This window comes from Aquarana catesbeiana, linkage group LG01 (assembly GCF_042186555.1).
Source record: "Aquarana catesbeiana isolate 2022-GZ linkage group LG01, ASM4218655v1, whole genome shotgun sequence".
Lineage (NCBI taxonomy): Eukaryota > Metazoa > Chordata > Amphibia > Anura > Ranidae > Aquarana > Aquarana catesbeiana.
Window position 1 is genome coordinate 797891881 of NC_133324.1, and position 27388 is coordinate 797919268.

The following is a 27388-nucleotide window of genomic DNA, read 5'->3' on the forward strand; positions in this document are numbered from 1 at the left end:
TTGGATTTCTTTTCTCTGTCTCTGTCTGCCGTAAACATTGAAATTTAATATCTTTAGATTTAAAACTTTTTGAAAAAATTGTACTTACGGTGAAATCAGTTTCTTGGTATTTATTTAGAATTACGAGATTTAGAGGCAATTGCTAATCTGCTCCCTACAGGAGGATTTGGATGCTTAAAAAAAAAAAAAAAAAAACACAGGACCAGCCGGGCATAACACCTCCCATTCACAAAATGCCTACATTTTATAACACAGCAATACCGAGAGCAAAACCATAAACACACAGGGTGGGGCCTGTGCTAGTTAATTTTACGTTGGCTACCAAAATGTTATTTTTGTCCTAGTTCATTAGAGGACTAATTTTTCAGAGACAACTGGGAGGTCCGAAAGAAGTACAACTAAGGGTGGCCAACAGTAACAGAACACTAACATGTCCAGTGAACAACAACAAAACTTGGGGCTGCCTGAAGGCCCTTATGCCTGAAACTGGCATCAGATGAGGCCCAAACATCACCCTGGTAAAACTTAGCATACAAGTGAACAAAAGACCAGTGCCAGTCTTGTAATTCTGGTAAACAGTTGATGTTGAAAAGCCTTACAAGCTTGAACACAGGAAAAATAGCTATCAAAAAAACGTTAGGCTCATGCACACTGGGGCTTTTAATAAACCCTTTTCCCCTGGCAAGAGATAAGCAGCTTCAAAAACACACCTAAGCCACATTTTTGCAAACGTATTTAGGCACATCAAGTGCTTGGGCGCTTATTTATTTCATTGGCCAGAGTATTAATTTATTTACTCAAGCGCTAAACATGCTTAGGCGTGTTTAGGAGCATCAGGCGTTTTTTATGCTTAAAAGTTCCTCTCCTGAACGTGACTTTGGTGGAGTTTTTTCTGCCTCTAAATTCTTCTGCCTCTAAACTCCTGTAAACGCCTATAGTGTGCATGAACACATAGGCTAACATGGAGGGCGTTTAGACAGAGACAAAAAAAGCCCGAATGCTTGTAAAATCAACATATCTGAGCGTGTGCACAAGGCCTTAAGTGGGTGATGTGTGACATAAGCTTCTAGATGTTGTGCATAAAATGCCAGGACAGTTCAAAACCCCCCCAAATGACCCCATTTTGGAAAGTAGACACCCCAAGCTATTTGCTGAGAGGCATGTCGAGTCCATGGAATATTTTATATTGTGACACAAGTTGCGGGAAAGAGACAATTTTTTATTTTTTTTATTTTTTTTTGCGCAAAGTTGTCACTAAATGATATATTGCTCAAACATGCCATGGGAATATGTGAAATTACACCCCAAAATACATTCTGTTGCTTCTCCTGAGTACGGGGATACCACATGTATGAGACTTTTTGGGAGCCTAGCCGCGTACGGGACCCCGAAAACCAAGCACCGCCTTCAGGCTTTCTAAGGCCGTAAATTTTTGATTTCACTCTTCACTGCCTATCACAGTCTCGGAGGCCATGGAATGCCCAGGTGGCAAAAAACCCCCCCAAATGACCCCATTTTGGAAAGTAGACACCCCAAGCTATTTGATGAGAGGTATAGTGAGTATTTTGCAGACCTCACTTTTTGTCACAAAGTTTTGAAAATTGAAAAAAGAAAAAAAAATTTTTTTTTTCTCGTCTTTCTTTATTTTCAAAAACAAATGAGAGCTGCAAAATACTCACCATGCCTCTCAGCAAATAGCTTGGGGTGTCTACTTTCCAAAATGGGGTCATTTGGGGGGGGGTTTGTGCCACCTGGGCATTCCATGGCCTCCGAAACTGTGATAGGTAGTGAGGAGTAAAATCAAAAATGTACGCCCTTAGAAATCCTGAAGGCAGTGATTGGTTTTTGGGGCCCCGTACGCGGCTAGGCTCCTAAAAAGTCCCACACATGTGGTATCCCCGTACTCAGGAGAAGCAGCTAAATGTATTTTGGGGTGCAATTCCACATATGCCCATGGCCTGTGTGAGCAATATATCATTTTGTGACAACTTTGTGCAAAAAAAAAAAAAAAAAAAATTTGTCACATTCCCGCAACTTGTGTCAAAATATAAAACATTCCATGGACTCAACATGCCTCAAAGCAAATAGCTTGGGGTGTCTACTTTCCAAAATGGGGTCATTTGGGGGGGTTTTATGCCATCTGGGCATTTTATGGCCTTCAAAACTGTGATAGGTAGTGAGGAGTAAAATCAAAAATGTACGCCCTTAGAAATCCTGAAGGCAGTGATTGGTTTTCGGGGCCCCGTACGCGGCTAGGCTCCCAAAAAGTCCCACACATGTGGTATCCCCATACTCAGGAGAAGCAGCTAAATGTATTTTGGGGTGCAATTCCACATATGCCCATGGCCTGTGTGAGCAATATATCATTTAGTGACAACTTTTTGTAATTTTTTTTTTTTTTTTGTCATTATTCAATCACTTGGGACAAAAAAAATGAATATTCAATGGGCTCAACATGCCTCTCAGCAAATTCCTTGGGGTGTCTACTTTCCAAAATGGGGTCATTTGTGGGGGTTTTGTACTGCCCTGCCATTTTAGCACCTCAAGAAACGACATAGGCAGTCATAAATTAAAGGCTGTGTAAATTCCAGAAAATGTACCCTAGTTTGTAGGCGCTATAACTTTTGCGCAAACCAATAAATATACACTTATTGACATTTTTTCTACCAAAGACATGTGGCCAAATACATTTTGGCCTAAATGTATGAATAAAATTGAGTTTATTGGATTTTTTTTTAGAACAAAAAGTAGAAAATATCATTTTTTTCAAAATTTTCGGTTTTTTTCCGTGTATAGTGCAAAAAATAAAAACGGCAGAGGTGATCAAATACCATCAAAAGAAAGCTCTATTTGTGGGAAGAAAAGGACGCAAATTTCGTTTGGGTACAGCATTGCATGACCGCGCAATTAGCAGTTAAAGCGACGCAGTGCCGAATTGTAAAAAGTGCTCTGGTCAGGAAGGGGGTAAAACCTTCCGGGGCTGAAGTGGTTAAGAGTGGGAGCTATTTCTGCATAACTGTTCTCCATGAAATAAAAGAAGTGGTCTCTCATCTCAACATAGAAAAATACAATGAAATAACAAAGTTGCAGATGGCAATAAGTTCATGCTCACCAGCGAGGCTGGCTGTAGGTGATGTAAGTTTAGTCTGCCACTGAAGCACTGGAATGTGGAGGGGGCGAGAGCAGCTGGCTCAGGCTCTCACTGGTTCGCTGAGAGGCTGAGCTGGGTGCCAGTCCAGGCATGTGGGCAGATCCCGACTTCATTGTCACGATCTTGCCCAAGCCTGAACCGGCTGTGTGATGTCAGCCAACAGCGGGCTTCAACCCACTGTCTGCTGAAAATGGGTCACAGGACTGCTGAATGACCTGCACTCCTGTGATCCACAGGAGAGGTACAGCCAAACAACAAGGTTTGGCTGTACTTCTCCTTTAAAGCATGCTGAGCTAAGGAGGCCATTTCATTTTGAATTAGCCTTCAGCACACTTTAGTACAAAAAAATGAACATGATTTTCCCAAGTAACCTGCAGGCACACTTTGCAGCACCTTCACCATTTTATTCAACCCCCAGATTCCTGGAAGGTGCTCATGAATCCTTCTACCTGACCCCAGATTTTCATGCAGGCAGGAGGGTCTGTGAGCTGATGGTGGGGGATGACTTGGGAAGGTAGCTGGGACATGTTTTAATAGTAGAGGGTGTGATTGTATTCATTTATTTATTATCACCTCTTCAGAATGAAGCCTCATTTTTAAAACTGGGCAAGAGGAATAAAATGTTTTTTTATTTAACAAACTAAAGGCTTTTTTTTGGATTTAAAGAGATTGTTTTGGATCTTTGATTAATGAAAACCAGATTGCAGCTTGTACACAAGGTCAAATCCATTGACATAATAGGTAATGTGAGAGGAATTGGTGCTGATATGCCCCGTACACACGGTCGGACTTTGTTCGGACATTCCGACAAAAAAATCCATGGATTTTTTCCTACGGATGTTGGCTCAAACTTGTCTTGCATACACACGGTCACACAAAGTTGCGGGAAAACCCGATCGTTCTAAACGCGGTGACGTAAAACACGTACGTCGGGACTATAAACGGGGCAGTGGCCAATAGCTTTCATCTCTTTATTTATTCTGAGTATGCGTGGCACTTTGTCCGTCGGATTTGTGTACACACGATCGGAATTTCCGACAACGGATTTTGTTGTCGGAAAATTTTATATCCTGCTCTCAAACTTTGTGTGTCGGAAAATCCAATGGAAAATGTGTGATGGAGCCTACACACGGTCGGAATGTCCGACAACAAGGTCCTATCACACATTTTCTGTCGGAAAATCCAACCGTGTGTATGGGGCAATAGTCTGCACATGAACAATGCAGGGTGTATGGCTCAAACCAGAGACATTATCATTGCTCTTTTACACACAAGTTGACTGGGGCTAGGAAGCTGCGACAGACTGGATTAACTCATGAATCAATTGCAAACTAATGCTACGAATATATGGGGTCAGCAGCAAATGTAATTCATGTAGGAAAAAGCTTGTCGAACTCATCTCCCATCAGTACTATTTTTTTTTTTTTTTTTATTGATGCTGGAAGGGTTAAAAATGCTGTCTGCAATCATGTTGAGGTTTATCTGTCTGGTTTTAAATGCTGTATGTGCATTGAGGAAATTGATGGGTAAACAGATAGCAAAAAAATTCTGATGGAGGTTCTAAACCTTTCTCGTTAGAGAAAAATTGTCCATCCACCTAGCACATTAGAAAAAAAAAAAAAAATGTGGCATGCTAGGAGGGGTGCTACCTGGCTGGTCATTTTTTTGTTTGCCAGTGCCCAGATCCTCCTGTAAGTTGAAGTATACCCGGAATGTCTCTGAATCCTTTGTCTCTCAATGAACGACCACAAAAAATTATCTGAATTGCATTTGAGGACTCCCAGGATTTAAATATTTGACTACAGTTCACAGCAAAGTGTATTTTACTTAAACACAACTGACTGCACATCTCCAGACAGTTAAAATACCACACTTGGCTGTAAATTCTTTTCTGGCATCAGAACAATCTTTTGCATTATTTAAGCTGCGAGTATAATGTAGGATCAAAGCAACATAACAGATATTAAATATTAAATAGCAAAAACAAAATCTGTTATCCCAGGCTTACTTGTTAAGTGCTACTACTATAAAATACATTTTGGTGTCTGTTTAGCACACTGTACAGAAAACTTTTGCTCACACCTAAAGTACATGGCACTGAAGTAGGGAAAGAAGTAGAGGGATTGGCCACATTTCCTTTACAAATGCTCTCTGTAATTTTATTAAAAACAGCTTGACTCATGTGCAAGCAACTTTTTAAACATGTTTTGTTTCATTTTTGTTATTTTTGTTTTTGGACGTGAAAGTGCATCTCAAAAACATTTACAAATATAAAATGTATATTAAAAAATAAACAGCCTGACTCACATAGGCTTTCTAAAATATGCCTTAGTGCAGGTTCACACCAATGTGATGTCAGACATTGCATGTAATTCGCACCGCACTGCTGTGCAGATCACATGTGATGTCTGTGCGATGCGAATTCAGCCATACAGATTGTATGGTTGAATTTACATCGCATTCAGACCAAAATTGTGCAGGACATATTTTTTTGTCCGCACCAGAATTGGATCGCATGGGTGTTCTGAATCCTGTCCTAATTCACAGTTCACGCTGCGATATGCGAACCGATCTGGAGGCGTCATTAACTTTCTATTGACACCCGCAGCTGTTCGCAAAGGGGAGTGTGAACTGCCTGCGAGTTCTATGTGATGCGGGAACTGGCACTTAAAGTACATCTGTCATATAACCAAAAATAAACATAGCATATGAGGCCACACCTTGCCTCAGAGTCCCCCCTCCGGGCCTCCATTAAAAAATGTATTGAAAAAATTGGATCTAAAACAAAAAGAAAAAAAATGTGAAGATATACATTCATTTTGGTCTATTGCAAGTAACCTACTTGCATATTTAAAAATGTATTCGTAAAACAACCCATTCAGTTTAAAATTGAAATGAAAGGCAAACATTTGTGTATAGATATAAAAAACAAAACACATTATAAATTCCCACTTTTTTTTTTTTTAAGTGATCACATTCCCTCTGTTCTCTGCATAAAAGCTGGGGGAGGAGAAGCAACAGTTCACTGATCTTCCCAGTAAAATGCTGTGCAACATTGAGGGGGGTGTGTCAGGACAAGTCTGATCATTGGAGGAGAGCAGGCTGCACAGGCTTCCCAGCACAACTAGAGAACTGACCATGGTGAGCTCTCCTGTCTAGTGCGGTCAGTTTTTTAACAGGAAAGCAGAGCAACTGGCAGGAACACCAGGGATTTCACACAAAGGAAGCAATACAAAAAGGTAACAGAATACTTTTTCATACAAGTAGATGGTACAGCAGGCACATATCAGGAATTTGAAATGCTGGGGTAACAAACACTTTGAATGCTATTAAAGCCCACATATGCCTTAAAAAAAAAAAAAAAAAAAAAAACCTAAGGATTTTCCTTTAAATGTCTTTTTTTTTCTTTATTTGTGCTCCAGCCCTGGCCCAAGAGTGACAATCCCTGCAAGAGGGGGAAGCTAAAGACCGATACTGTCTGTGAGAGCAGTGTATGTCCAGCGGTCCATCACGCACTTTCAGAACAACTTATTTCCATTTAGCAGGGAGTGTGAACTTCCCTAAGGTCCAATTCACACTTGTGTGATGCACATATGTACATTTTTTGCACATTTTTTACGCATTTCACTTGAGTGGGCTGCCCTGCCAAAGTAGCTCTGCACCCTTTTTTAGCAGTAAGTCTTGTGTGACTAAATGAACACCTGCTGACCGTGTTTGAGATGTCACTAAGAAACAATGGCACTGTAAAGGGCGATGTGCATTTTGCCACGTTTTTGGGAACATGCGCAGAGACGCACATTTCTGGAACATAAAAGGTGTGAATGAGGCCTTATGGAATAAAAAATGATGGTTAGGTGACTGTATCTTTGGAATCCCAGAAAAATATAAGGCAGCAGAAGATCCAGTACACAGTCCACACAAAACTGCAATATCATGTCACACAACTGATTCATTATTAAAGATTAACTCTTACTAGTGTTTGGTATTTATTTTCCTCTTTAGGAGGAAATCTTCTCTTCTACTGATGTCTGCCGTTGCGCATAGGGAATTTCTGAAATGACAGGTACATGCAGAAGAGATTAGATTTAAATGTTCTTCAATATCATTTTATTCTATACAAATACTAGTATCAAATATATCTGGGTATTGTGACCTTTCAAAGTTACCCAGGCTAGATTGCTAGTGAGAATAGATGTATGTATAAAAAGTATTAAAAAATGTCCTGCCATTAGAGCAAAAAATACAAAATTGTCAACGAACATGAACATAAACTACAGTGGGGAAAATAATTAGGGCTGCAACTAACGATTATTTTCATAATCGATTAGTTGGTCGATTATTTTTTCGATTAATCGGTTAATAACCTTAAAAAAAGTGTGTTGTAATATTTAGTTAATATGTAAAGTTTTTTTAAAAAAAGCAATTTATTCTTAAATATCTCTATGCAGTGGTAAATATAAACCAACTATATGGTTAGGGAGCAAAATATTGAATCCACTCTGAGAATAACAGACAGAAGAGATATACTGTATATACACTATTAGAAGAGAAATACAGTTTTTTAGCCAATTTGTTGTTGGGCAGATTAAAAAATACAAATTGCTGCAAAAACGCATTAAATGCTTTTCTGCAGCTTCTCCATTGAAGTATGTTGAACCAAAAAAGCACAGTTTTGCGTTAAAAAAAAAAAAAAAAAAGTCCTTGACCCTTTCCAAATACGCAGCGGCTGAAAAAAAGCATAGATGTGAACTTGTCCCATAGGAAACCATGGTAAATGAACTGTAGTGTGTTTCTGCAAAAAGCACCAAAAACACATAGATGTGAACCAGGTCTAAGACGTTTAGTAACATAATGGGGTTAAAAAAAACTAAAATGAGCCCTTTATAGTACAAAAAAAGCAAATAATCGCTACTGTAAGGAGTTCATTTTTTTTACTGTAGAACTGTGAAAGTAATATTTACAGTAGCGATTATTTGCTCTTTTTGTACTATAAAGGGCTAATTATATTATTTTTAACCCCATTATGTTACTGGCCGATTAATCGATTATGAAAATAGTAATCGATTAATTTCATAATCGATTAGTTGTCGATTAATCGATTAGTTGTTTCAGCCCTAAAAATAATTATATGATCCCTTGCAGATTTTGTAAGTTTGCCCATTTACAAAGAAATTAATTTTAGAATTGTTATCATAGGTGTATTTTAAATGACAGAGACAGAATATCAACCAAAAAATTAGTTTCCCCACTGTATATATCTGTAGCAAGGTCCCGAGTCCCCTTTGGTCTAATGAGGACCTCCAGAGTTAGGGACAGCTGACATACTTCTGTGTAGAGTGGGTTACAAGGCATGCTGGGTGTAATGCAATGTAGATTCGTGGGCACCAGACACTTCTTGAATGCAAAGAGATTTATTTTCTCTTGAACAGAAGTCTTGGAGAGAGGGTTTAGGGCCAGGACATCCTTAGTAGATGCAATGGTAATTAGCAGACTCCGAGACCTCTATAGATAGACAGCCATGCAGGTAAAGGCACCCAGCAAGACACCATGTCTGCATATGTAGGATCGTTGTCTCCTATGGCAACAGTCTTATTACAGTTACTAACACAAGTTGTAACGAACTTCTGTACTTCCTCTACAATCAATTCTTGTAGATCTTCACTCCACTGAGCTCCCAGTTTCTTCTCACTAGACTTGCTGATCCACTGCCATTGGATCTCCTGAGCTCTTCCAACCTTCTCCTGAGTGTCTTCCTCAAGCTTCACCCTCGCTTCCCTGCTGGGTCCCTAGCTTGACACTCACAGATACTCAAGTGTCACCCCACTGACCTGCTCGGCCCCTGGCTTGGCACACAAGGCTGCTCTGCAAGCATCACCTCCGCTGGCTGGGTCCCTGGCTTGACACCTGCTGAAGTTTCCCAGTTCTTCACCATCCCCGGTTGGTAAGAATACTGCTCCGGTACTTGTTTCAGTTACTCACTGTGGTCCCTGGTAATAAGGTGGTTGGTCCCTTAGTGGCGACAGCTTCCCCCCTACCTCCGACCATGACAGGTTCTCCGGCTGGCAGAACCGTCACTTATGGTTGGACTGCAAGCCGCAGTCCCAACCCTACATTGCTCTCTTGCTTCTGGATAGGCACTCAGACAGCCTAGCAGCCAAATGTCCCCGGGATAGGCCTCAGGCTCTGGCCTAGCAGCCGGGGCAGCACAACACACGTCCACCCAGACAGCCATCCAGGTGGCACGGAACCCCGATCACCTAACCTCACATAAAAAAATAAGCTCTCCCAGCAGGCCAAGGGACCTAAGAAAATCCCTGCCCTTTGGCTGAGAAACCCTACCTATTCCTAATCTGTCCTTGCAATGCCCTTTTCTTATCTAATGTCACCAGATACCAGGCCATCTAGTGACAGAAGAGAGAAGTGCAGCAATTCCAGAATTAGGGTGGAATCAATTGATCTCCTATCAATTGACCAAGGCAACTGTACCTGGCAGGTAAATTTACTAGAAACGCTGCCTAACCATCAGGGTGCTACATATCATATTATCTAAAACTGGAAATACTAATCATATAAACAAATGGACTAATCCAACGAGGGAATTTAGTTCAGAAACACAAAGTTAAAGGAGTCCAACATGGAGAGGGTCTGGGTACTACACTAAGCTGTTAAGAACATGAGCTGTGATATATTCAGTAGAAATAAAGCTTCAATTTTTTTCCATTGAACAGAGAGGGTATGTGTACCCAGGACCGCAGTTAGGAATCATGGTGCCCCGTACAGCACACATGATGGGACCCCTCAGATACGGCTCAGATGCATGTTTTTACTGCCACCTCCCCCAAACACAAGTGTAAACTAGCATCTCATGCTTATAATCATCATGATGATCACAGCACAGCAGGTAGCTGGTGTGTTAGGGCGTTCCCCTGCCGGGGAGGGGAAGTGCCATGTGGAGTGGAGGAATGGAAGAGCCATCCGGAAGAGGACGTTCGGGAGGATTGAAGTGGCTGGAAAGCTTGGGAGTTCATAGATGCTGGAGCTGGATAGCTGAAGATGACTCTGGGGAGGCCAAGGTCGGGTTCCCTGGAGCAGAAGTCAGCAAGTAACGCAGGAGGAAGTAGTAACTAAGCGAAAGAAGGAGACTGGGAAACAGCTTTCTGTGAGTAGAACATGGGCTGTTGTTGGGAGAGTGCAAAGGGAGTGCAAACCCAGTGAAGCTATAGCGAAATAAGGAAACACTTCTTGGGGTTAGTGATGGAAGATGGACACTGCAAGTCACGGAAATAGGTGGTGAGGCCTATGACTTTGAGTTTCAACTTTCATGGCATTATTTAGAGTGATGTTTAGCTGCCCACATAGGAAGTGTACTTCAGAAAACAGGAAACGACAATTTTGAAAAAAATGCATTATTTTTAACATTTTGCTATAATAAATATCCCCCAAAAATATATAAAGAAAACATTTTTTTCCTCAGTTTAGGCTGATCGTATTCTTCTACATATTTTTGGTAAAAAAAAAAAAAAATCGCAATAAGCGTTTAATAATTGGTTTGCGCAAACATTATAGCGTTTACTAAATAGGGGATAGTTTTATGGCATTTTTATTAATTTTTTGAGCGTGTGTACACAATTCCGACGCACAAAAGTCCATGCATGCTTGGAATCAAGCAGAAGAGCCGAACTGGCTATTGAACTTCAATTTTCTCGGCTCGTCGTACGTGTTTTACGTCACCGCGTTCTTGACGTTTGGAATTTCCGACAACATTTGTGTGACCGTGTGTATGCAAGACAAGTTTGAGCCAACATCCTTCCGAAAAAAAACCACGGTTTTGTTGTCGGAAAATCCTATCGTGTGTACATGGCATAATACTTTGCTGGGGACAACCCAAAACTTGGGACTTTTACTTTCACTTTCAATGATAATGGAAAAAAGGGCAAATAGAGAGGATGAATCAACTTAACGGGGGGCACAGACAGCAATAAAATCTGGCAATCTGCCTTTAGTAAGTGACACAAAAGTTTTTTATCATTTATATTCCCGTTAGAGGAATTCACTTCCTTTCTTAGTTGATCATTATCTTTAGAACAGGAAATGAGGGTTAGCTTGCCTATTGCGGACACACCTTTTTTCTCTAGTCTCAGATATACTGTATAGGGGAGGAGCTTAGAATGTTTTCACCAAGTTACACTTTAATCTACCGTCTTTACACAAGGTTGTGTTTTGGCAGCTTTATGACTTTTTCAATTTTTTGCATTGCTGTTACTATCCTGCTCTGTGAGATGTGCAAACAACCGGTACAGACAAATACTTGACTTTGTAGCAGACTGAAAGCGACAACTCCACTGAAATACTGAATTATAAAAATAAATGCCTATAATGCTAAGTGGCACACATGTCTGTGATTAACATAGCATTTTAAAACTGAAATTCTTACACAAATATATTCTGACAGGATATAAATATATAAATGTAAAACAGTATGAATCGTATTAATAAGTGAATTTATAAGAGTCGTTCCTATACATTATTAAGTCAGAAAATGCAATAATGATGTGATTATACTAGGAACAATGTTACCCAGATTTTAGTTTGAAGAAGGTTGATTCATGCTGCCAAATACTTCGAGAATTAGCCATCTCAATGTAGCTAATGCCGTTATCAGTGATTTGCAGTGAACCCTGCAGTGATACCATGCCCTTCATCTTCAATAGGACCACATAAGAAAAGCTCTTTATCAACACTGCTGCTTAATTGCTCTAGGCTGTAGCTGGGCTCTAAAACATTGTTATATTTAACTGATGAACCACAGTCATTTTCAACTGAGCCTTAGTACTGTGGGAATAAGCTAAAAGCCCTGAAATGGGATTGGACAAATGGCTCTCTTTCAGCGAAATGCTTCTTTGCAGAAGACATTGAAAATAGAGAGGCTTTCACAATGTAATAGACAAGCAATGTAATCAATTAATAACCAGAAGCTCAAATTCCTCAGATTCCCTAGCACCCAGACCTGGTTAGCTGTTATATGACAGTAAGGCATAGAAGGTATCCACACATATCTTTATTAGCCTGACATTTACCCCTAGGATCACCCGGAGTCTGTTGGCAAATTTCTCATTTTTAAAAAGTCAAATAAATGAAACACCTTCCACTTCCTGCAGTGCAATGCATGTGCATTATTAGCCTAAAAATTCACAGTCATTTGTTTGTTTCAGAATATTTATGAATATATAATGAATTTAATTTAAAATACTAACAATAAACTTACACAGCCATCCACAACTCTACCCCTAGCTACATCACTAACCTAGTCTCAAAATACCAACCTAATCGCCCTCTTCATTCCTCCAAAGACCACCTGCTCTCTAGCTCCCTCGTCACCTCCTCCCATACTCACATCCAGGACTTCTCCCGAGCCTCTCCCATCCTTTGGAATTCCCTACCCTAGTCTGTCTGACTATATCCAACTTCATCCACTTTTAGGTCATCCCTGAAAACTTTGCTCTGCAGAGAAGCCTATCCTGCCTTGACTTAACAATTGGTCTATTATTTTCTTCATCAGCTTATCCCCCCCAGTTATTACATTTTGTATCACTTGACCCTCCCTCTTAGATTGTAAGCACTAACGAGCAGGGCCCTCCGATTCTTCCTGTATTGAATTGTATTGTAACTGTACTGTCTGACCTAACATTCTAAAGCGCTGCGCAAACTGTTGGCGCTATATAAATCCTGTATAATAAGAATAATGACAATTATGCTTTGCTCCTGAAAGTGAAAATGTAAGTAAGTGTCAGAAATTAGCAAGATCTGCAGGGTGCTCCAAAAGTCTTGTTACCCCCATCCCCTCCCAACAGCTTAGAGCAGGGTTTCTTGACCAGGGTTCCTTGGCTAGGGATGGGCCAAACGGACCCCTGTTTGGTTCGGACCAGAACTTCCAAACACCGCAAAAGTTCGGACCCGAATAACGAACCCCATTAAAGTCAATGGGACCCGAACGTCAAATATTAAAAGTGCCCATTTTGAAGGCTTAAATGCAAGTAATTAGGCATACAAATGGTTATAGGGGTCCGAGTCCTGCCCTGGGGGACATGGATCAATAAAAAAAAAGTTTGTGAAAAATGTCATTTTTAAATGAGCAGTGATTTTTTGATTTTTAAAGTGAAAGCCTAAAAATGAAAAATTCCTTCCAATATAGTGCCAGGGGGGTCCCCTTAGTCTAACTGTAAAGTTCAGATCTGTACCATGTCTAGAATCTGCTGCAGCAGTAATTGAATTTATAAAGCCCAAAAAAATGAAATTTTTCCTGCAAGCTGCCTTTATTTTGCTCAGCAACAACTGGGGAGCCAGTGTGTATGATGAGGTCACAATGTAGTGCACTGGGAACAAGATTAGAGATTTTTTGGATACATTCTGGTGTCACTTTGACTTTGGATAGAAGTAACGGGTGCGTTAAAATTGGTCTTTGGGTGTCGGTGGTGCCTTCCCACCATAACCCTATAGAGGTTCTCTTGATGCAAGCAAGAATTTGCCTTGCTGTAAAAAATTGCAATGATATGCACCTGTCAGACAGGTGCAGAAAAATTGGTCTTTGGCTGTCGGTGGTGCCTTCCCACCGTAACCCTATAGATAGGGTTGTCCCGATACCACTTTAAGACCGAGTACAAGTACCGATACTTTTTTCCCCAAGTACTCACCAATACCGATTACCGATACTTTTTTTTAATGTCACTTGACAGTGTTTTTTTGGGGTTTTTTTTACAATTTTATTTTTTGTTTTTTACAATGCTTTCTTTTTTTTCTATTTTTTTAGGGAGGGAGGGGTGGATTGTGTCTGTGTGTTTTTTATTTTAATTTTTATTATTTTTTACAATAATTTTTTTTATTATTTATTGCAATACTTTTTTTTTTTTTTATCAGCCCTGTTGGGGGGCTTTGTGAGATATCAGGGGTCTTAATAGACCCCTGAAATCTCCCCCCTTGAGACAGAGAAAGAGACCGAGGATAGAGATTCCCCAGTTCCTTTCTCTGCAACCTCAGCTGCACTGAAAATGAATGGAGAGAAGACAGCGACTCCTCTCCATTCATAAACTGAGACATCATAATCACAGGAGATTACAATGTTTCAGTTATGTGAATGGACAGAGTCAGTAATCACTGGCTCTGTTCATACATCAAAGGAAGGAGGATGACATGGAGAGGGACAGCAGAACGGGGGAGAAAAAGAGGAAAACTGGAGGGGGACAGCAGCAGAACGACGGGGGACATTGAGGAAGAAAGGAGGGGGACAGCAGCAGAACGGAGGGGGACAGCAGCAGAACGGAGGGGGACACGGAGGAAGAAAGGAGGGGGACAGCAGCAGAATGGAGAGGGACACGGAGGAAGAAAGAAGTGGAGGGGGCATAGAGGGGAACTGGAGGAGGATGCGGTGACAGTCAGCGGTGATCATGTGTGGGGGAGTTACAAGCACCGATCACCACTGTATAGATTTCACTAAGGCAGCTGAAAGGGGGGGGGGCTTGTAACTCCCCCACTCATCGATCACTGCTGACTGTCCAGGTATCGGGTGAAGCATCGGGAGCATTTGCCCGAGTACAAGTACTCGGACAAATGCTTGGTATCGGTGCCGATACCGATACTAGTATTGGTATTGGGACAACCCTACCTATAGAGGTACTCTTGATGAAAGCAAGAATTTGCCTTGCTGTAAAAAATTGCAATGATATGCACCTGTCAGACAGGTGCAGAAAAATTGGTCTTTGGGTGTTAATTGTGCCCATGAAACCTATACCAAAAATATTCTTCCAGATAAAATGATTGAACACCCTCAAAGCTAGGCAGCCTCGAAGTCCTGCAGAGATTCCACATCCCAAAATGACTTAATCAGTGACATCGGCATCAGGGGCTTCATAGCTGGTAATCCAGGACTGATTCATTTTTATAAAAGTCAAACGGTCTGTGGACAGACGCGTTCTATGATCAGTAATGAAACCTCCTGCAGCACTGAATGCCCGTTCTGAAAGCACACTGGACGCAGGGCAGCCCAACAACTCAATAGCTTACTGGGCAAGTTCTGGACGTCTATTCTCATGACCCAGTAAGCCAGTGGACCATCAGCTGGAAAGCTCTCCGTCTCTGTTTTGGCCCCGAGGTAATCGTTCACCATATGATGCAGACGCTGCCGATGGGATGTATGACAGCCCTGGGCGGCGAGGACTAAAAAAAAAACTCCGAAATGCCTCACTTAGGCGGATGCCTTCTCCAATGCTCCTTTCTTGACCAACGGAAGACTCAAAACAACGTTTTCGACCACACTGTAAACTACTAGAGTCCGGATAAATGTTCAATAAAATCATCTTTAATGTGTCCTCAAGAGATTTTATCCTCTGCACTCTCTGTGGGGACGGGATGAGTTCAGAGACCTTCCCCTTATAACAGTGGTCAAGGAAAGTGCCAACCACTAATCATCCTTCTCCTTTTTGCCACATATTCTTGGGTCCTTTCGCTGGCTTTGAAGCATGAGGTTGCCCATGCGCCTTGGAAAGCCATCCCTTACAGACTGACGCATGTCTTCTTCTTCTTCAAAGCCTATGAAAGTGCCAGAATCCTCCTCCTCATCCTACTCCCCTCTCTCCTTCTGTGTGTTCTGTGACATAGGAATGATGGTGTCTGCATAAAGTGGGCCTTGAGAGGAAAGAAAGTCCTCCTCTTCCTCCTGCTGCTCTGCCTCCAGTGCCCTGTCCATAATGCCATGCAGAGTCTGCTCCAGCAGGAACATAAAAGGGATTGTGTCACTGATGCATGCACTGTCACTGCTCACCATCCTTGTGGCCTCCTCAAATGGTGACAATACAGTGCATGCATCCTTAATGATCAGCCATTGGTGTGGGGAAAAAAACCGAGGCGGCCTGAGCCCGTTGTCGTGCCGTACTGACACAAGTACTCGTTGACGGCCCTCTGCTGTATGTATAGCCGCCGAAGCATTCCCAAAGTTGAGTTCCACCTGGTGGGCATGTCACAAATCAGGCGGTTTATGGGCAGATGGAATTCCCGCTGAATTTCAGCCAACCGAGCACTGGCTGTGTATGACCGCCTGAAATGGCTACAGACTCTTCTGGCCTGCTTTAGTACATCTTGCAACCCTGGGTACGTACTTAGGAAACGCTGCACCACCAAATTGAGGACAAGTGCCAGGTTTGAGCCATTATCGGACACCATCATTCCTGGCTCCAGCTGGCATGATGTGAACCACCTCTGGGCCTGTCCTTGCAGAGCTGCAAGAATCTCTGCTCCAGTGTGGTTCCTGTCCCCTAAACACACCAGGTGAAGCAATGCATGACCCCTTTTAGCCTGACTCTGGGAAAAGCCTGACTCTGGGAAAAGCCCTTTGAATGCTTAGGGGGTACCTGATGTTCATAGGACAATTCTGCAGAGGAGGGCATGGAGGTGGCGGAGGAGGAGGGGGTAGAGCTTACAGGTCTGGCATCATCACCACCAGCTGTATGGAGACGTGGGGGCACAACGTTGCAAGCAGCATTACCCAGTGTGCTGTGAACTAAATATATCGTCCCTGCCCATGCTTGCTGGACCACATGTCAGCAGTAAGGTGGATTTTACGGCTGACTGCCTTGCCCAATGATGCCAGAACATTCCCTTCCACGTGATGGTAGAGAGCTGGAACGACCTTACGTGAAAAACAGTATCGACTGGGAACCTGCCATTGTGGTACAGCACATTGTGCAAATTCACGGAAGGGGGCAGAATCCACCAGGCTGAAAAGCAGAAGTTGGAGAGTCAACAGTTTTGACAAGCTTGCATTCAGGCGCTGGGCATGTGGGTGGCAGGGACTGTATTTCTTTTTCTGCTGCAGAAGATGGGGCAGAGAAATTTGCCGGCTACAGTCTACAGCTGGTGGTGTGCTGCTGGTAGATAAGCTGCTAGGACCTTGGACACCCTGTGCTATACCATCATCCCTGTCAGTGGAGGCTGCTGAAAGGTAATGACTCGGTATCGCAGGGGCAGACTGAAGTGGGTAAGGAGGAGGAGGGACAGATTTGTGCCCCTTTTGTGTGGCTTTTAGGTGCTCTTGCCAACGGGCTGAGTGGTTGGACATTAAATGCTTTGTTAGGCATGTGGTACCCAAATGGTTGGTGTTTTTGCCACGTTTGATGTGCCTGTGACACAGTTTGCAGATAGCAACAGTGCAATCTGCTGCAGATGTGCTGAAAAAGCCCCAGACAGCTGAGCTGTGGGGAGTGGGCCGGGAGATAACAGCTGCAGAATGTGATGGAATAGGGTGGCTGCTCTCTACTCTTTCTTGATGCCGACCTCCTTGGGGTTGTGCCGCCTCACTTTCAGCTTCCTCCTCTGCTCTATCTGGCACCCAAGTCGCATCAGTGACATCATCATCATCTCCATCTCCTCCATCTTCATCATTACCACTGGAAACAACTTGGCAATACGCTGCAGCTTGGGGAACATGAATGCCAATTTGTCTACCAGTGTTCCTCCCTCTCTCTAGGCTCATGTTCCTGTCATCCTCAACCTCAGAACCAGCATCTGAATCCAGTAACGGCTGGGCATCATCAAGGAGCAAGTGGCTGATGCTGTGGTCAAATAACTCAGCTGACTCCTCAATGAATGATGTTAGGGCTATGACAAGAATAGATGTAGACAAGGAGGCAGGTTTATCCACTCTGGCAACTGCAGGGGACTGCACACTTGTCTCTGCTTGTGTGACAGAGGATGAGGAGGATGAGGAAGGTTTAGTAAGCCAGTCCACCACCTCCTCTGCATGCTGTGGCTGGATAGCACGGGCAAACTCACTAAACAGAGGAAGTGATGCCCTGCCTGAGGACTGACCACTACGTCCACCTTTGCTTCTGGACACATTTGTTGCTGGCCCCCTTACAGTGCCAAGGGAACATCTGCCTCTCCTTGTTGTTCTCCCAGACATTATTGGGATGGAGGGGGCGATGCTTATAAGCAAATGTAAAAGGAGAAGTTGAAATCTGTAAGTAGATGCACTTTAATCAATGTAAAGAGGTGTTTGGTGCCCTTTAATTTGAGTACTCACACTACACAGACACACTCCACGGATACAATATAATATACCAAACATACAGTGATGCACAGAACTATATGGTGTTAAACTGGCAGTAATGCACACAGAAGTAAATGGCGTTGAACTGGCAGTAACGCACAAAACTATATGGCGTTAAACTTGTAGTAACGCACACAGAACTATATGGCATTAAACTGGCAGTAACGCACGCAAAACAATATGGCGTTAAACAGGCAGTAACGCACACAAACGTTATGGCATTAAAACAGGCAGTAATGCACGCAAAACTATATGGAGTTAAACTGGCAGTAACGCATGCAATACAATATGGCGTTAAACTGGCAGTAACGCACGCAAAACTATATGGCGTTAAACTGGCAGTAACGCAATCAAATAGACGGTGTTCAACCGTCACTACACTGAAGCTATCTGAACTGTCCCTACTCTAGCTATAGGAAAAATAAAGAAAATCACAGCGCTGTGTAAAAAAAGTGTAAATAGCAGCCAACACAGCTATAGACCAAAGCAATATGTATAAAAAGTAAAAGTGTAGCGCTATAAATCATAAAGTAACCATTAGATTAATAATGGAGTGATATAATGTCACAAAAGAGGATTATTAATGGTCCAAATTTACCCATTAAGGGAATATATATAACAAATACACATGTGCACTACAAGTGACTCTAATGACTTAGAGAAAATATGTGAATAATAATTGTGAAAAGTTATATAACGGTTTGAAAATGTGCCACACTATGGACACAAGAAATCTAATTATACAAAAGTCCAAAGGATGTCAACAGATATAAAGAAAAAGTCCAAAAAATGAAGAAGATGATCCTACATATCAGGACACATATTCAACAGACATCACTTGAAAGGAGGTTGGGAAGGCAAATCCCGCCCAAGTCGTAAAGACTTTTAAACCAGCTGACTGGAAAGTTGCACCTGCTTGGACAGCCACGATAAATCCCAGATCAGGAATATACCTTGATGCAAACGATCCTGGTCCCCACCCCGGATTCACCATGGCGATGCTGGCTGAATGATAAATGGATCGCCCATCAAGATGATTTCAACCAACTTCTGGCCGAACTGAACGATTGCCATGGCACAGCAAGCTCTGGTATGTGAATATCGGATCTGAGCTCCCTATTGGAGTATTACCCACAAGTTGCTGTCCGGGATCGTTTGCATCAAGGTATATTCCTGATCTGGGATTTATCATGGCTGTCCAAGCAGGTGCACCTTTCCAGTCAGCTGGTTTAAAAGTCTTTACGACTTGGGCGGTATATGCCTTCCCAAGTCAGCAACATCTGGTAAGCCTCCTTATGACTATTGGTGGTGGCTTACTTACTATCCCAATCTCCTTTCAAGTGATGTCTGTTGAATATGTGTCCTGATATGTAGGATCATCATCTTCATTTTTTGGACTTTTTCTTTATATCTGTTGACATCCTTTGGACTTTTGTATTATTAGATTTCTTGTGTCCATAGTGTGGCACATTTTCAAACCGTTTATATATATATATATATATATATCTTTTCACAATTGTTATTCACATATTTTCTCTGTATTTGGTATATGGTTAAAATGTTTTATTCCCTTATTGGGTAAATTTGGACCATTAATAATCCTCTTTTGTGACATTATATCACTCCATTATTAATCTAATGGTTAATTTATGATTTATAGCTCTACACTCCTACTCTAGCTATATACTAATGTCAAGATTACCGACACGGTCTCACTACACTACACTGAAACTATCTGAGCTGTCCCTACTCTAGCTGCACACTATGAAAAGCTGAATGGTGGTCCTCCTCACTACACTCACACTATCCCTAGACTGACACTAAACTAATATTCTACACTGACAATTGAAGCAAAATAGCACAGTATAGCACACTAACTAATAGCACTGAACAGAGCCCTGTTCCATCTCTCTCCACACCAAAATCACACAGAAAATGGCTGCCATTGAAGAATACATTGGGGCGGGAATGAGCCATGATTGGATAAAGTCATGATGACAGTGTGCAATCATGACTCTGACAGTGCTCTGTGCTCTGATTGGCTGAAGCTTTCACTGCTTCAGCCAATCAGGGCTTGCAATGCACTGTTCAATGCCACAATGCATTGTGGTCGGTTCGGGGGGGCCGAACAAACGGTCGAACGACCTGTTTGTTTGGCCATTAGCCGAACGTCCGAACAACGAAAGTTCGGCCCGAACTTTTGCTCGGACCGAACCATTCGCCCACCCCTATCCTTGGCATCCTAGGGTTCTCCAGAGGTTGCTAGGGATTCTATGAGCAATTTCTGCCTTTAAGATAAGTTATCACTGACACCTCATATCGTTTTAAATATAATTCTTCCCAATAACCACCAGTATAAGGAGAATTATTTAAAATGACCATCACACTAATGTATCACAAGTTGCAGACATTTTAACAGGGGTTCCCTGAGACCGGAAAGTTATTTCTTTGGTTCCTCTGTGTTGAACAGGTTGAGAAAGGCTGGCTTAGTGATAGTGTTTGAGGGAAAGTTACTGTAGCATTGCAACATATTTTAAAAGTAAAAAGACACCCTGGGGGTAATTGAATTATTTTTCTTACTCTTCATGTTGCTCCCTTTTGGTTCATATACAGATTAAAGCAGGTTAGAAGTGAACGTTTTAGTATTAGGATGCATGCAGTCACGTGATCTGTGTGCTTTTATAAGCTAAAATAAAAGTTTTATTACTTGGACATTTGTATGTGAGCTGCACATCGTAAAATCAAATAAATAATTTAATTTCCCTTATACTTTTGAAGATTTTCATATTATACAGCCTTTGAGTTTAGTCCATTTATAAAAAAGGTAAACATTCCTACTTGGCTCATCTATAAAAGGTAAACATTCCTAGATATATTAATTTCTGGTAATTCTATTTTTATAGTTGTGCTGGAACTTTTATCCCCTGGCGTTTGTTGTAATTTTACTACAGAAAAAAACCTTGTAAATGCAATTTTTAGAAAGGACTTCTCCAGTTTTAAATCTCACTAAACCAGGCCTAATGTATTCTTTTCAGTCCAGGAAACTCGTGGTGCTGTATTGGTTTTCTTTTTTTCAGTTTACAGTATTTTATGGGGGGGGGTTGTCCACTTTCTCTTTCTTTTTATTATGTCATAATTAATGAAAAACATATTGAGAGCGACTTCAAGAACTTAATATGTACAGTCCGGAGGAAAGAAGGGAAAGGGGAGACATGATTGAAACCTTTAAATACGTCAAGGGGGTGAATAAGGTTCAGGAAGGACGTTTTTTTCAATATGAAACCAAAATCAAGAACCCAGGACATGACCTCAAACTAACTGGAGGAACGTTCAAAACTAGTCTTAGAAAGTATTATTTTAGTAAAAGGGTAGTTGATGCTTGGAATAAACTACCAGTAGAGGTAGTAAGACAGTCAACAGTAAAAGGCTTCAAACATGCTCGGGACAAACAGATCTATAGTCAGACAACAAAGTTAACAAAAAAAAAAAAAAACACAAATACACCCCTACACCAAATTTAACACACCTGCTCCCCATTCACTCCTGAGACCTTGTAACACTAATGAGTCACATGACACCGGGGAGGGGAAATGGCTAATTGGGCCCAATTTGGACATATTCACTTAAGTGTACTCACTTTTGTTGCCAGTGGTTTAGACATTAATGGCTGTGTGTTGAGTTATTTTGAGGGGACAGCAAATTTACACTGTTATACAAGCTGTACACTCACTACTTTACATTGTAGCAAATCTGTAATTTCTTCAGTGTTGTCACATTAAAAGATAGAATAAAATATTTACAAAAATGTCAGAGGTGTACTCACTTTTGTGAGCTACTGTATGTATGAGATTATACAGAGTGGATTTCTACAGAAACACAAGGGCACACAATTTGAATTCTCCATATTGTATGATGGACAGGAAGGCCTGTACTCTTCTTAGCACCTTTAAATAAGAATGCCTATGATCCTTCTTTACTAGGTCTCTTTAAAATCTAAAAACAGCTCTGTATATAGCAACACTTGACCTTCTTGACATAAGACAAGAGGTCTAAAATGTGAATTGGTAACTGGATGCACAACCACCCCTGAGCTAGAGATTTATCTTCTAAAGTAGATATGAACGCTCTTTGCAGACGAGTCCCACATTTGCCATAGTAAAATATTACAAAAACATGCCTGTTCCATCATTAAAAGAGAGCAAACAAATGAGAAATGGTCTTTCACCAATTTGTCAACATTGAACTTCATTGCTATAGGTTAATGCACTTGCCAAATCCTCATTGCTCTAATCTAATTGGATAATCCTAAAAGCAGCTGCATATATGATAATGTCAGCAGACAGAAAATGTATTCCCTATAGTGTTTCTAATGATGTGAATAGTTTGTGAGCAGTGCACTTCAGCAAACTTCAAACTTCACCAACGATGAATGATTGCAAAATAAAAATATCACAGAAACTCCATTAATCAGCTAATTAATTATGTAATGTTTAGTCAAGTAGCATTTGATAACAGATTTGCATTGTGCTTAGAATTTTTTGCAGACTCTTATAAGGTTTAGTTCACGACTGTTAGGAAGTAACACAGATATGGGGATGTTAGATGTCTACGGAACCCGGAAACCAGTGTCTGATATGGTTTCTTTGGTTAAAAAACATGAAGTAGTTGTAAAGGCACAAGGTTTTTAACTTTCATGCACTATATTCATGAAGATAAAGAACCTTCTGTGTGCAGCAGCCCCCCCCCAGCTGCCCCTAATGCTTATCTGAGCCCTCTCTCGATCCAGCAATGTCCATGAGAGCCTTGCCTCTCCAGGGACTTGCACTCCTGATTGGCTTTTCGCAGCAGCGGGAGCCATTGGCCCCCGCTGTCAATCGCAGCCACAGGGCCAATCAGGAGATGGAGGGGGGGCATGGCCAAGCCACGGCTCCATGTGTGAATGGACACACGGAGCCGCGGTTTGGAAGTGTGCCTGCTTGGGTGTCCTCATGGCAAGCTGCTTGCTCTGGGGGCAACTGGCAGGAGGGAGGGGTCAGGAGCGCCAGGCTGGGACCTGAGAAGAAGAGGATCCGGGGTGCTCTGTGCAAAACCACTGCACAGAGCAGGTAAGTATAACATTTTTGTTATTTAAAAAAACAAAACAAAAAAAAGACAAACAAGGCTTTAATGTATCAATATAAGTAATGTTGGGTCAGGAAGTCTGCACAATTCAGTACAATTCTGTATAACTAAGAAAGCATCTAATATCTTCAACTTCACTTTAGAGAGTATATGGACAGTCACTATCAGACAAGACTGGACGCAGTCATTGTTGGGCAAACAATTTCGCAACGAGCTTTGATTTTGAAATCAACTTTTGATTAGCCAGGTGTTGCCAACAAGGCCACCCTCACTTGGAATTTCATCTGATTCAGCAGGAATCGGCAAAAATTCAAGACAAGTATGGCTAGCTTTAGTTTCTGTACTCCACTGTAGTCAGAATCCCAAAAGCACCACTGGAATATACCTGCACTGTGTATGTTCCTATATACCCCAATCCAATATCATTTTGTAGGGCTTATTTTAGAACTGGTTTTCTAGATTTCGCCACTGTCTGAAATCATAGGCTTTACACTATATATGTATCTTAAAGTGGAACGTCACCCAGAATGGGAAGTTCCGCTCTTCCTCCTAATCCCCCTTTGTTTTTCAAAATTTTCTTTTGTCTGGCAAAAAATAAAACAAACAGCAGTGATTAAATACCACCAAAAGAAATCTGTCTCAAAATAATGATGAAAAGTTCCTTTGGATACAGTGTTGCATGACTGAGTAATTGTCATTCAAAGTGTGACAGCACTGAACACTAAAGACATGGTCTGGGCAGGAAGGGGAGGAAGGGGAGGAAGAGGGGGAGGAAGGGGGGGGGGGGAGTGTCCAGTATTGAGGTGGGCAATTTTTGCAGGACTGACTGAAGTTCCTATTTAGAGAGGAACTACACTTCATCTGAGCACCAAAAAACAAAAATACTATTTGATTATTTTTTATTATTCAAAGCATACTCCTCCATCCATCTCTCCATGCTTTATTTTGTTGAGAAATCATTTTAAAAAATACCCCCTATCATTTCTGGCTGTGGCCATCCTAAGTAAGGGCAGCTGATTCATTTAGCATTTACTTTCTGGGATCCATCTTCCCTTAGCTCAGGCATGCAAGCAGGTGAGGGTGTGCTTAGCTGAGAAAGGCCCTTCTCCCCTTCTGAAGACTCCTGAGATGTATGACATAATTTGCCTTGGCATGGAAACCAGGAAATAACTGTAGAAATGTAAGTAAAAAAAGTTCAAAACAAGCAAATATGAAATACTATCTATTTACCAAAGCTAGCAACATAAGGATTAAAAATAGCCAATGTTGATTAGGAGATGGAAGTTCCGCTTTAAGGTTTCGTTTTCAATTTTTGACTGTAGTGTATCATCAAAACCAAAATGAACAAATAATTGATATTACTGCAGAGTACAGTAGGCTTGTGGTATAGTGCTTTGTGCTCTACACATAAATCATCCCGGAGTTGTGGGCGACCTGCATGGAAAGGGAGACTTTGTATATGGGGTATTATATTACAGGTACCTCCAGTCTGCCTCAATGTCAGATCACAGCATTAATGTGAGAGTGGTGGGAATCAAACAGTCTACCACTGAAGATAAAAGATCCTCCTGGATAAAAGACATTCCATCCAAGGGAACATATTTGCCTGTGAAGCAGCAGAACAGTAAATTCAAGCTTCACATGAAAGAATGTTAACATACAGCTACTGAAAACATGTTTACCGGGAAGATCTTGTCTGTGTCTTCAGCTTCTGTGAACTTGGGAGAATCTGACACATATTCCGCAATCCGACTGATGTGTTTAGCCAGGGAAAATGCAGACCCATGACGAACAAAGATTTGTACACTGACATGAGGTTTTAAGGAGGTCTTCAAAGTCTCCTAACAAATCTAAAAAATGAGTGATGCTTATAAAAGGAGACTATAAACAAATGCAATTTTAACCACTTGCCTACCAGGCACTTACACCCCTTCCTGCCCAGGCCATTATTCAGCTTTCAGCACTGTCGCACTTTGAATGACAATTGCGTGGTCATGCTACACTGTACCTAAACACATTATTTATAATTTTCTTCCCACAAATAGAGCTTTCTTTTGGTGGTATTTAATTACTGCTGGGTTTTTTATTTTTTACAAAAAAAAAAAAAAAAGAAGAATAATAGACCAAACATTTTGAAAAAAAATTTTAAAAAAATAAATGTTTTTTACTTTTTTCTGTCAGTAAATTTTGTAACTAAGTAATTTTTCACCTTCGCTGATGTGCACTAATGGGGCGGCACTGATAGGTGGAACTGGTGGGCATTAATGAGGTGGCACTTATGGGCACTGATAGGTGGCACTGATGAGCACTGATGGGCACTAATAGGTGGCACGGATAGGCAGTACTGATGGGCATTACTGATAGGCATTGATTGACAGCAGTGATGGGCATTGATGGGCAGCACTGATAGGTGGCACTGATTGCAAGCACTGACTGGCATTGCTAATGGGTGCTGATTGGTGGCACCTGTGGGCAGTGGTGGGGAATTATTGCTGCCACTGGTGGGCACTGATAGCTGGCACTGGTGGGCACTGATTGGTGACACTGTGTTGCACTATTGTAATCAGGGCACTGATGATCCGTGCCCTGATTACATTCCTAGATGTGCCCTGTGAGGAGATGCCACTGATCGGCTCTCCTCACACTCTGTCAGTGTGAGGCGAGGAGAGCCAATTATCGGCACTTCCTTGTTTACATGTGATGTATCATGGACACATCCAATCACATGGTTAAAGAGCCGCGGACGGGATCGGGGTCACGCCATGTCCTAGCAATACGGCGCGGCCGCGCGCCCTGCGAGGGCGGCCATTCTGGGATGCCGTCATATGATGACGTCCCAGAACGAGAGCCGCACCACCCCGCCGTCGTTTGACGGCGGGGCAGGTGGCAAGCAGTTAAAGAGTTACTTAATCCCATTCGCATTCACTTTATCTGGTGTCCCACAGTACACAGAACATGGGAATACAAGCAATGGGGATGCAATTATTTAGTAAATATAAACGGCTAAATACCTTTTCTCATCAGCATTATAGTGACTTGTGACTTCTATCAATGTCTGGTTAAAGCTTGTAGGAGGAGTTTTCATTTTCCTCTGACTGTCCTATGAGGCTGCAGGACCCCTGACCCTCTGTGTGGCCCTGTGCTGATCACATGCACCCTCCCAAAAGAAAAAAAAAAAAGAAGAAAAAAACTCTTTAACAATACACACCAAACTGAGCATGTGCAGAGTGTCTCCTAGGGCTCTGTTCTATTAGCAGATGGATTGGAGACAGTGGAAGAAGAGGAGGATCAGGGAAGACAGGATCACACATCCTTTTTACAGAATGCGGAAGATTAACCCCTTAGGTTCCACAGTGATTAGGACAAGCATGCTTTACTGCATATACAGACTGATTTTACTGTTGTGGGTTTAGTAACACCTTAACAAACCCATTTGGTGTCCTATTGTACTGTAATTACTTGCTATTTACATAATTTGAACAGGTGTATATGTAGCACCCTCTAGTGTAAGTACATTTAGTTATCTCAGGGCTAAGCCTGAGCTGTGAATCTGGGTCAGGGTTCAGCGAGTCAGGGCTGGATGAGTCATCCTGACAACTCCTCTGGTGCCTCCCCCTGGTCTACAAGGTTGTAGAAATTTCTAGAGCTAGTGGGCAGGAGGCAGAAACTTCTAGAGCTGCCTGCAATGTTTTTGAGGCCTCGGACAATCCCCGGGAATGGGCTACCGGGGGCAGAGCTTACCTCATAGTCATGGACCATGCCAGCAGGGGCAGTAGGGTGGAAGATTGAGATCTAGTGCTGAGGAGGCTGTTGGTGCCCCTCAAGAGTGCCCACTAGTCTGGGGTGGTTGACCTTGGGCTGGGGGCTGGGGTGCTGGAAGGATCCTGCCACAACCCACAGAGGAAGCCCTTCCTGGAGGCACGGAGCGGGAGAGTGGACAGTGTGAGTAGTTCAGCACTACTGCGGACTTAGAAGAGGGGAGACTGCCACATGTAGCCAGTTTTCCTTGAAGACAACAG

At 42.0% G+C, this 27388-nt stretch overlaps 1 protein-coding gene across 23 annotated transcripts in view; it reads right to left on the minus strand.

Moving 5' to 3' along the window:
* The window catches only part of SORBS2 (sorbin and SH3 domain containing 2), a 497996-nt gene that overhangs the window by 310098 nt on the left and 160510 nt on the right, over positions 1 to 27388 (minus strand). For 22 of the 23 annotated variants that reach the window (XM_073607478.1, XM_073607469.1, XM_073607450.1 and 19 more), the window contains one exon: positions 7125 to 7202. The exons of the other annotated variant lie outside the window; for it this stretch is intronic. The gene's annotated coding sequence lies outside the window, so the exon portion shown is untranslated. The remainder of the gene's footprint in view (positions 1 to 7124; positions 7203 to 27388) is intronic. 23 annotated transcript variants of the gene reach the window in all.